We start from the raw sequence: 12,084 nt of genomic DNA, 5'->3' as shown, positions 1-12,084 counted from the left end.
TTCATCCTGATTCTGACCTGGTTTGAACTTATGGACCTGTTGCTATGACAACATGTTCGAAATGAGTAACCCAAGATTGCATAAAATCCTAAACAATTAAATTCAGATAACTCAGTAATCCATATATGGGGCCTAGTCTCTCTCTCTGTGTGTGTGAATGTTATTTTTTAACCTGAGGCTTAGGTTGTGAGAAATCTCAGCTGGACAAAGGTTTAAGCACAGTGACATGTTACATGACTGGCACAACATCTATTCACTTTTAGTCCTATCTGTCATGCCTTGGGATGGCACATCACCTTTCCCTGTCAATTCTACAAGCATACTGTATCACACCAGCACAGCAGCTCTGGCTCAACACGAAAGCTCAAACAAAGATCAACCAGATGCCAAGATCTGATTCGCACTGACAACGGTGAGAAGGCTTAGCAAGTCATTTAACTCACCCTGTGTGGCGAGTCTACTAAAAGAAGAGTAAGATACAGACAAATAAAGGAGTCAGCCAATAGGACAGGATTCGCAGCATTCTGTCTATTGCGTCCGATCCGAAGAGTGGTAACAATAATGTGTAGGAAGTGAACTATGGATGTGGTGGACAAAATGACAAGTATGCTGAAGCAAGGTGTCTCCAGAGAGGCTTCTGGTCTCTGATCACCTCCAGTATTCTCATTATTCACTATATCTTGTTCAGTGCTAACTGGTACCCACCCCTTACTGCTACAAACCTAGGCATCAATGTCCATATGAGTGGGAGGGTGACTCTCATTAGAGGCAAGAACATGCAGAAATGCATTGTTCATATCAGAGTGAGAAATCCATTTGACTTTGCTGTCTTCAAACGTGTAACAAACACAGTGTTGTGGGCGGGGGGCAATGATGTGTATATAATAGGCTATGTACTCTATGTCTGAGAGTGAAGGGTTGATTTGACATTGTCTTGCTCATTAGCCATGTGTGTGATGGGTGACAGGATTTTTCTGTCAGCCTGATTCTTGTTTCCTGTCCTCTTAGTGACACCTTATACCACCAACACCACATTTTTTTTCTTTCTCTTTGCGCTAGGCCTACTCTTATCCTTTAAACTAAAACTTTGCACCCTGTCAGATGTGTATGTGGTAGCTCAATGTTGTCATTTTCTCCTAGAGATCTGTTCAGCTAGTAGCCCAAAACCCGGAAGAGAATAAGCTGAATTCTGAGTCATGTACTGTATTCCCTTGGGAATATCATATTGGTTTTTAGAATAGTAGTTTTTGACTTATGTCAACTTAAATTATTCACAGTATTCTCAAATATAAATTTTGAAACCACTACGTTGCTAAATAAGGAAATGCTTGATGAACTAGACAACTGTTGTATACTGTACAGTAGCATCATTTCAAAGCACACCATGGTTTTAAAACTCCTGACTGAGGTATAACTATTTATTTTAATTTTTAGAAAAAAACATTTTACAAGAGTGAAATGATGTTAACCGCAGTCTTTATTTTACACACACAAAATGTAATCATAAAATTAAAAAAAGATCATAAACTAAAAACTGTTCCAAAAAACAAATTCCTAACAGCAAATAAGCTGTCTGGGTTGCCATAAAAATTGACATTGGGAAATTGTAAATAATAAGACAAAATTTAGAAAAATACACTCAGTTAAACGATTAGATGTGAATATTCATTGCAAGATATTATGTGACACCACATTATTTTCATTATAGTTCAATGTGGTAGGTTGTGGTATCGTGTAATTTTTATTTTATTTTATAAAGAAAATAATACTTGTTGAGCAAAAAAAGCATAATCTGACAAAAAAATACTGTAACAGTAAAGACATTTATATAATGTTACAAAATATTTATATTTCAAATAAATGCTGTTGTTAACGCAGCCTGAAAAAAATCAAATAAATGCATCACAGTTTCCACAAAAATATTAGGCAGCACAAAAGTTTTCAACATTAATACTAATAATTAATGAGCACCAAATCAGCATATTAGAATGATTTCTGAAGTATCATGGTAACTGAAAATTACATTACACACATACATTACATTAAACATTTAATTTTTAATATTCAAATAGTAATTTTAAATTGTATGTTATCTTATGAGTTTAGGTAAAATCTTCTTTCAGTCAATGAATCTCGATGGAATGATGCAACTTTTGTCACAAGTTCTTGGTGAGTTCATGCAAAGTACAGACACTCATAACATCTGAGCGCACAAGTCAGAGAATGAAGGCATCACGAAAACTCGTTTTGAAAATGATAAGCCTACTGTAGCTGAGTTTGGTTTGTCAGATGCTAGTTGTTTGTATCTTTTCTTTTTTATAATTTTTTTTTTTATCGTTGTGCCATGTCATTGGTAATTGTTTATGAACAGACATGACCAGATTTATGAAATTTACATCACTGTCAACAACCTCAGATGAATTAAAAAGTCAAAATAATGCTTTGAACTTGCAATGTAAAAAAAAAAAAAAAATAACCTAGTCAAAAGCAGCATGAGTGGATACAAAGGTTGTAGGCAGCCTGTGACACCACATGTGGAGGGCGCTTGAAAAAGTCACTTCCTCTGAATTGCTCTAATCAGACTGGCACACACAATGTTTTTTTTTATTTTTCTGTATTACACTATTGTGCAGTTTTACACACTGCGCATTGGAAACTGGAAATGTGACACCCTGTATGTATAGTCACAGGAATAATTATTTTCTTTCGATGTGTTTGATTTATTTTATTATTTTGATGATATTGTTTCAACTACTGTGAGTATGCTCAGAGACAATTTGGTATGCTGTACTGTTGGTGCGTAATACCCTCAGCGGACATTAGGGGGAGACCATGTGCTGAGCGCAGAGTTTGAGGGTAACTTTGAGTCGCGTAGAAGAAGACGCCATTACAAGAGCGACTCGTGGCTAACAACGGCACAACTGTCTGTGTCTCTTTGTTTTAATCAAACAGGTGGGTGAAGTCAATCACCATGGACAATATATAACATGAAACAATGTGTTGATAACGTGTGTACACTGTTTTAAGAGGGTTATATACATTTCCTGAGTAGTTAAGACGTCGAATAGAGATGGTGATATGTTTATGAAAATTACGGTGCATTCGCGGTTGTGCCGCGGCCGGCCTTGTATTAATATAATTTAATCTGAATGGTTTAAGGCTCCAACACACTGAATCCCTAAGGTAACGTAATGTTTATAATGTTAATAGTGTTATAATTGTGTTTATAGGAGAAAGAGCGATGTTTTGAGCAATCGCCTGGGTTTAACAACTGAAGTATATGTAATTGTTAAATATTATACTTATATAATATTGACATACAAGATTGGTTATTGTTGATATTTGTATTTTATAAGATGTTTTACTGATCTTTTGATTAAGTATAGCCTGAGTACTGTATTTAGGAATTAAGTTTAAATGGTTATAGGATCTAACCTATGGTTGCTCTACTATTTAGTTATACAGTATGTACTATGGCACTTTTGCTCTGACTATAGAGACGGTAATACATTGAGATGTATGGGTTACAGAGAAAGTATTAAGTTAACTGAGGAAAATACGAATTGAGTATAAGAAAGACTCAGGACACAAGAGTGATATGACACATGTTTATTGGTGTTTTATTTGAGTGAGTCATATGTATGGTGACAAGATATTGTGATTTGATTATACAATACATATAATATTGAATTATTGTAATAAAGATTACAAGAGCGACTCGTGGCTAACAACAGCACAACTGTCTGTGTCTCTTTGTTTTAATCAAACAGAACATTTACTGCAGTACCGCCAGCCGGACGGCGGGCGTGCTACAGATTTTGGGGGCTCGTCCGGGATCTAGCGCCACCTGCTGGTATGCAGATCCAATCCAATTGAACCACAGAGCGGCTGGGTGACGGGTGATCAGCGTGAGGACCACAGAGGGCAGCTTAACGGCGGCAGGAGAACCAGAGCACGGCAGTGAGAGGCTTTCCTGGCTGAGGAGTAGTGCGGTGTGGTACGAGCCAAGTGTGAACCCATCAGCAGCTGAATTGTCGACAAGATGACTTCGAGCGAGAGAAAAGCAACGGTTTGGGAAATCAAGAAAAGACTTCATCAACTCACCCATGATGGACTGATCAGCCTGTTGGATTGCCTGGAGCCAACTGCAGCACCCGGAAAGCACAGGTTGGATACAACTGATGAGGAGTGTTGTTTCGAGTACATTGTTGAGTACATGAACAGTGATGTTCTCATGGAGTTAGAAGATGAAGGGTTGTCTCAGTTGTTACTACTAAAAGACAATGTGAATGTGTTGATTCAGAAACAGAGTGTTAGAACAGTTCAGCAGGACACTGAGTCATTTGCACCACAACCACTTGCACACACCCCTGACACACAGACACAACCGATGGAGTATAACAGATTGGTAGACTGCTATGAAGAGTTAGGGCGGAAATTAGCACAATACAAGATTGAAGTTAACCCAAATAGAGCAGAATCTCCCAAAAGTAGCCGAAGCTTACCTGTGAATGTAGCTGGTGAGCTCAGTAGTGGAAAAAGGGAAAGTATGATCTCCCTCCGTGACCTACAGCTACTGCCATTTCAGCATAGAGAATTCAAAGTTCAAGGGGGGCAGATTGGTGATAGTACCTCTGATATCAGTTACACAAGTGTAACCAAACAGATAGATGAGGGACTGGCAGCTAACCATAGTGAGAATGACATTATCAGAGGGGTTTTGAGAGTCATTAAGCCAGGAAACTTCAAGGACATGTTAGTGAACAAGGAAGGACTGACAATTCCAGAACTGAAAAGTTTCCTTCAGTCGCATCTGAATGAGAGAAGTAGCTCTGAGCTCTTCCAGGAATTAATGTGCGGTAAGCAGAATGACAGTGAAACTCCTCAACAGTTCCTGTATAGACTGATCGGACTAAAACAGAAACTCATTTTTCTGTCTAAACAAGCTGTCACAGATCTGGAGTACGATGAACAAACCATTCAAAATGTGTTTTTAAGGACGATTTATCAGGGCATGGGTGCAAAGTACAACCAGTTTCGCACTGAATTGAAACCCCTACTTACAAACCGCCTGGTGACAGATGAGGCACTCCTGCGCCAAGTAACCCAGATAGCCAGTGACGAGAGCGAACGACAACGTCGGTTGGGACAAGCGGCACGGCAGAGAGTGTCAAATGCCCTCAGCGCCCAGTGTGAGTCCAGCCGAGGTAAAGAGGTAGATTGTAGCAGACAACATGACCAAACTGAGACGATTCGTCGGTTGAGTGCACAAATTGAAGCTCTTACTAAGCCTGTTGAATCACTTGCAAAGGCGAGAACGACAGAGGATCAGTGCAAAGTTGATTCCCAGCTGCAGCGAAGGCAACGCCGACGAATGTGTCCCAAATGTACTAACAAGGATGTCACCTCTTGCAGTCATTGCTTCGTGTGTGGTGAGGAAGGGCATCGTGCGGTGGGCTGTCTAAGAAGAGAAAAGGTGTCGGGAAACGATCAGCGGCCACTGTAGAGGGGCGACCAGTGACCGAGAAATCACAGTCCCAGCCTAAGGAGAAAGCAGCACGGATGGGTAGGTTCGTTGATCCACTAAACCAAAGACAAAGTCCCGGTGATCGAGTAGCCCAGCTCATTGGGAAGAAAGCCACTCTCAAGTGCCACATTCATGGGTTCGCAGTAACCGCTCTACTAGACACAGGAGCACAAGTTAGTATAATTGACTGCAATTGGAAGAGTAAATACTTACCGGATCAAGCTCTGCGACCACTGTCAGAAATAGTCAATGGGGGCAACGTCAATGTCTCAGCTGTTAATGGAGAACCATTGCCATTCGAGGGATGGGTAGAATTGACAGTGAACCTGCCTGGAAATAATGACCCAAGTATGGCCATTCAAGTACCTTTCCTCGTGGGGAAGATGCCGTTAGAACGACCATTGCTGGGGTTTAATGTGGTCGAGGAGATAATAAGAGGAAAGAATGACACTGGACAGGGTCTATGTGCTTTTGCAGAACTCCTAAAGATGGCCCTTGACATCAAAGAGGAACAAGCTAATGCGATAGTGAGCTTCATTCAGGAACTACCCCATGTGAAGCTAGGAGCGATTGTCACAGTCGGCCCTAGAGATGTTGTTGTACCACCCGGTCAGGTGACTCATATGAAGTGTGAAGTTCCGGTTGGCTTGGAATGCACTGAGCCAGTAGTCTTGTTCGAGACCAGTGAGGAGAGTGCATTGTTAAATCAGCTAGACGTGGGAGAAGGTCTAATGGAACTAGAGGGGACAGATCGGCCTTATGTTAGGATTCCCCTGGGAAACCCTACTGCTTGTGAGGTTACGATCAGACGACATACACCTCTAGGGAGTATTCAGCCAATCTCAAGCATTATCGAAACGGAGCAGCAAGACACGGTAAACAGAGACGACTTACCAGTGGACAGCGGAGAAGAACCAGGTTCCCTAGAACATGAGAGCGCTCGCAGGGTAGACAGCTTGTGGCACCCGCCAGTCGATGTGAGTCATCTGGAAGATGAACAGCAGAAATTAGTCAAAGCCATGCTGTATGAAGAATCCAACGTGTTTGCTCGCGGAGATGATGATATTGGGTGCATCCCGAGCTTACAGATGACGATTAATCTGAAGGACGACATCCCTGTTCAGCGAGCTTATGCCTCCATCCCGAAACCCCTATATAAAGAGGTGAAGGAATACGTTCAGGATTTACTGGCTCGAGGGTGGGTAGTCAAGTCAAAGTCTCCTTACGCAGCCCCAGTGGTGTGTGTCAGGAAGAAAGATGGCACGCTGAGACTGTGCATAGACTACAGGTTGTTGAACCAGAAGACAGTCCCAGACCGACATCCACTTCCCCGGATTCAGGACCTCATTGACACCCTGGGAGGCTACCGATGGTTTTCAATTCTGGATCAGGGGAAGGCCTACCATCAAGGATTCATGGCGGAGGGATATCGACACCTTACGGCATTCACAACCCCTTGGGGCCTATATGAGTGGGTGCGCATACCCTTCGGATTGGCGAATGCACCAGCGGCGTTCCAGAGGAGTATGGAGGGAATGCTGGACTCCTTGAGAGATGAGTTATGTATCCCGTATCTTGATGACATACTTTGCTTTGGCAAAACGTTCAGTGACCATGTTCAGGGATTAAGGAGAGTCCTCAGGGTACTGCGGAGTCATGGAGTAAAGTTGAGACCAGCAAAGTGCGAACTCTTCAAGAGAGAGGTCAGGTATGTGGGGAGACTAGTTTCGGAGGACGGTATCCGTATCGACCCAAAAGATCTAGAAGCAGTCACCTCTCTGAAAGACCAGAAGCCCACTACTGTCGGGGAGTTGCGGCGATTGTTGGGGTTCCTCAGTTACTACCGTACTTTTATCCAGGACTTTTCACAAATTGCGAAACCACTGTACGAACTCCTTCAGCACCGGGGATCAGTAGCCTCTGGAGAGCAGAATAAGTTGAGTAAAGCTGAGAAGAGAGGGAACCAGTTACCATCTCGCACGAGAGTAGAGTGGACAAGTATGCACCAATGTGTGTTGGAAAGACTCATTGAGGCTCTAACTACTCCTCCGATACTCGCTTACCCAAACTTCGAACTCCCATTTGTGCTCCATACAGACGCGTCCGAACATGGGCTCGGGGCTGTGCTGTACCAACAGCAAGAGGGAAGGCTCAGAGTTATTGGGTATGGATCCAGAACCTTGACCCCCGCCGAGAAGAGTTACAGACTCCACTCCGGAAAGCTGGAGTTCCTGGCACTTAAATGGGCTGTCTGCGAGAAGTTCCGCGATTATCTGTTCTATGCGCCACACTTTACAGTCTTGACAGACAACAACCCATTGACGTATGTCCTCAGAACGGCTAAACTCAATGCTGTTGGACATAGGTGGGTAGGAGAATTGGCGGACTTCAGATTTGACATTCGTTACAGACCAGGCAAAATGAATGCGGATGCAGATATGCTCTCTCGTTGCCCCCTTGACATCACTAAGTTTATGACCGCATGTACCGAAGTTATCACAGAGGAGGTGGTCAGGGCTACATGGGAAGGAAGTCGGGCTGACCAAGAGAATGAAGTTGCCTGGGTTGCGGCTCTGAATGCACGTTTAGAGAATGCAGAGTACCAGTTCGAAGGGAGTCTCATATCACTTGATCGTTCTGAATTGAAAACCGCCCAACGGGAAGATCCTGTTGTTGGGAAGGTAATCGAATTAAAGGAGAGTGGTGGAGAACTGACATCTGAGATGACGAAAACTGCTAAGGGAGGCCTAAAAAGACTGTTGTATGAGTGGAGAAAACTTTATCTTGAAGAGGGACTGCTCTATCGTAAGACCAACCACAGAGCTCAACTTGTTCTTCCAGCTGAGTTTAAGCAGTTGGCATTGAAACAGTTGCACAACGACATGGGTCATGTAGGGACAGAACGAGTTCTAGACTTAGCAAGGAGGAGATTCTACTGGCCTTTTATGAAGAAGGAGATCGAGCACTATGTCACCCAGCAGTGCCGATGCGTGAAACAAAAGAAACCTGTGGTGCAGATCAAAGCTCCGATGGGGAGTCTTACCTCAAGTTGTCCACTGGATCTAGTGTCCATTGATTATTTGCACCTGGAGCGAAGTCGGGGTGGATATGAATATATTCTGGTGCTGGTGGACCATTTCACCAGATTTGCCCAGGCGTACCCGACCAGAGATAAGTCTGGAAGGACGGCGGCTGAGAGGATATTTAACGACTTTATCCCGAGATTCGGCTACCCTTGCCGGCTTCATCACGACCAAGGCCGTGAATTCGAGAATCATCTTTTCGCGACTTTGCAGCGGTTAACAGGTGTCAGTAACTCCAGAACGACGCCTTATCACCCACAAGCAAACCCGGCAGAACGGTTTAATCGCACCTTGTTACAGATGTTGAGGACGCTGGAAGAGAAGGAAAAGGATCGATGGAAAGACCACCTCCCGAAGGTTGTGCACGCTTATAATTGCACTAAGCATGAATCGACGGGGTACTCTCCATTCTTCCTCCTGTATGGACGTCATCCGCGTTTGCCCGTTGACTTGTTGTTTGGTCTGAGAGCAGAGGAAGACCAATACTCACCTCGGGATTATGCAGAGAAGTGGGCACAACGGATGGCTGAAGCGTATAAATTAGCCTCGGACAACAGCAAGCAAGCGAGCGCACGGAACAAGAAATACTATGACCGGCATCTTCGAGGTGTTGTGCTACAGCCAGGAGATCGAGTTCTGGTCCGTAATTTAAGTGAACGGGGCGGGCCTGGAAAACTAAGATCATACTGGGAGAGAACAGTGCACGTGGTCAAAGAGAGGATAGGTGATGGACCAGTCTATCAAGTGTATCCTGAGTCTAGTGGAGGTGAAAATCCAGCAGTGATACGTACCTTGCATCGGAACCTGCTCCATCTGGTTAATGACCTACCTGTAGACCCGCCACCTCTTGGAGCAAATGACTCGTGTAGACCTAAGGGAAGAAAACAGAGGTTGTTAAGATCAGCAAGGGAACCTGAAGGAGCAAATTCAAGTGATTCATGTTCAGATGACAGCGATGCTCCGAGAGCTTACTACTGGTTGCGGTCCTCTGAACAGCAGAGATCTAAGCAGAGAAGGACTATACCTGACACTTACGAAAGAGTAGGTTGGAGACGGAGAAGTGGTGAGGATGGACCTGCGAGATATGGAGAGATTGCTCGAGGGGTAGAGGAAGAATACTTACCTGAGCCAGTGACAACTCACTCCTTGACTGACTTACCTGCTGCACCAGAATCTGATGGGATGAATGACGAGATGGGAGAGATGGTACCTAGTGAGGAAGAAAGACAAATGGTTAGTCCAATGGGAAATGCTGCAGGAGATGGATATGTCAGAAGATCTAGCAGAGAACGAAAGCCCACACGGGTCTTCACTTACCCCTCATTGGGTCAGCCTAATTATGAACTGCCTACGGAGATCGGGGCTGCTCAACTTATGCAGACACAGCAGTTACCGTATTATTCTGGGGTACAGGGGCCAGTATATGTAACTTGTGCTCACATCCCACCTACACTGCCTTATCAGATAGGGTCCTATCCTACTTTACAATCCTATGCTGCCTTTAGTGGATACTAGAGAATTAGTCCCTAAAAGGAAAACAGGGTTAAAACACACACACATATACATTGCGCATTGACACAGAGGTCTTTAAATTGTTTACAATGTGAGGAGAATGTTTGTGTTATTGAGAAAGATGTTTAAGATTTAAAAGGGTCAGTGTTGTTTGGAGCCATTTCTTTTGTCGGGGAGAGTGTGACACCCTGTATGTATAGTCACAGGAATAATTATTTTCTTTCGATGTGTTTGATTTATTTTATTATTTTGATGATATTGTTTCAACTACTGTGAGTATGCTCAGAGACAATTTGGTATGCTGTACTGTTGGTGCGTAATACCCTCAGCGGACATTAGGGGGAGACCATGTGCTGAGCGCAGAGTTTGAGGGTAACTTTGAGTCGCGTAGAAGAAGACGCCATTACAAGAGCGACTCGTGGCTAACAACGGCACAACTGTCTGTGTCTCTTTGTTTTAATCAAACAGGTGGGTGAAGTCAATCACCATGGACAATATATAACATGAAACAATGTGTTGATAACGTGTGTACACTGTTTTAAGAGGGTTATATACATTTCCTGAGTAGTTAAGACGTCGAATAGAGATGGTGATATGTTTATGAAAATTACGGTGCATTCGCGGTTGTGCCGCGGCCGGCCTTGTATTAATATAATTTAATCTGAATGGTTTAAGGCTCCAACACACTGAATCCCTAAGGTAACGTAATGTTTATAATGTTAATAGTGTTATAATTGTGTTTATAGGAGAAAGAGCGATGTTTTGAGCAATCGCCTGGGTTTAACAACTGAAGTATATGTAATTGTTAAATATTATACTTATATAATATTGACATACAAGATTGGTTATTGTTGATATTTGTATTTTATAAGATGTTTTACTGATCTTTTGATTAAGTATAGCCTGAGTACTGTATTTAGGAATTAAGTTTAAATGGTTATAGGATCTAACCTATGGTTGCTCTACTATTTAGTTATACAGTATGTACTATGGCACTTTTGCTCTGACTATAGAGACGGTAATACATTGAGATGTATGGGTTACAGAGAAAGTATTAAGTTAACTGAGGAAAATACGAATTGAGTATAAGAAAGACTCAGGACACAAGAGTGATATGACACATGTTTATTGGTGTTTTGTTTGAGTGAGTCATATGTATGGTGACAAGATATTGTGATTTGATTATACAATACATATAATATTGAATTATTGTAATAAAGATTACAAGAGCGACTCGTGGCTAACAACAGCACAACTGTCTGTGTCTCTTTGTTTTAATCAAACAGAACATTTACTGCAGTACCGCCAGCCGGACGGCGGGCGTGCTACAGAAACACCTTTTCTTTTCAGTTCCAGATTACGCCATATAACCACAAAACAATGAACGCTAGTGTCCAAGACATATAATAGTCTTTATAATGTTGTTGTTTTTTTTTTTACAAATTCAAAACGGTTACAAAAGCTACATTTTTACACATCTAAATATAAATTCTGTACTCCCTGTAAATAACAAACATTTACCCTATTGAAAAATAAGTACAATGTCCCATTTCACTGCATCACTTTCTCTTTCATTATTCATGTCTCGGAAATCCAAAGTTGTCAAAAGTAACATAAAAACTGACATACTGTACTATATCCTACATAAGATATTTTCTCCGTGTTCCAAACCAGCATTTCTCAGTACCTTTGCTGCCGGTTCACTGCACAGAGCTAAATAAATGTATGATGTGGGGCAGAGCTACGGATTTTGGTGTGAGTGGAGAGAAACCAACTCATAACTGTCATGTGATGAATGCAAGTCCGTCTAAGTATAACAACACTCATATTTTGTACCCTCACTTTCTCACTTATCCCATTCATCTCTTGTCACCTGTGTACCTGTTAGCATCTGAGAATATTGGGGTCGGTGAGTAAGAGCAATCCAAAGCAGTCACCAGTGATTCAGTTAGTAAGAGGGAA

The sequence above is a fragment of the Leuciscus leuciscus genome, assembly GCF_965113295.1.
Source record: "Leuciscus leuciscus genome assembly, chromosome: 21".
NCBI lineage: Eukaryota > Metazoa > Chordata > Actinopteri > Cypriniformes > Leuciscidae > Leuciscus > Leuciscus leuciscus.
The sequence above is the reverse complement of the archived record's forward strand: the minus strand, read 5'-3'. Positions refer to the sequence as shown.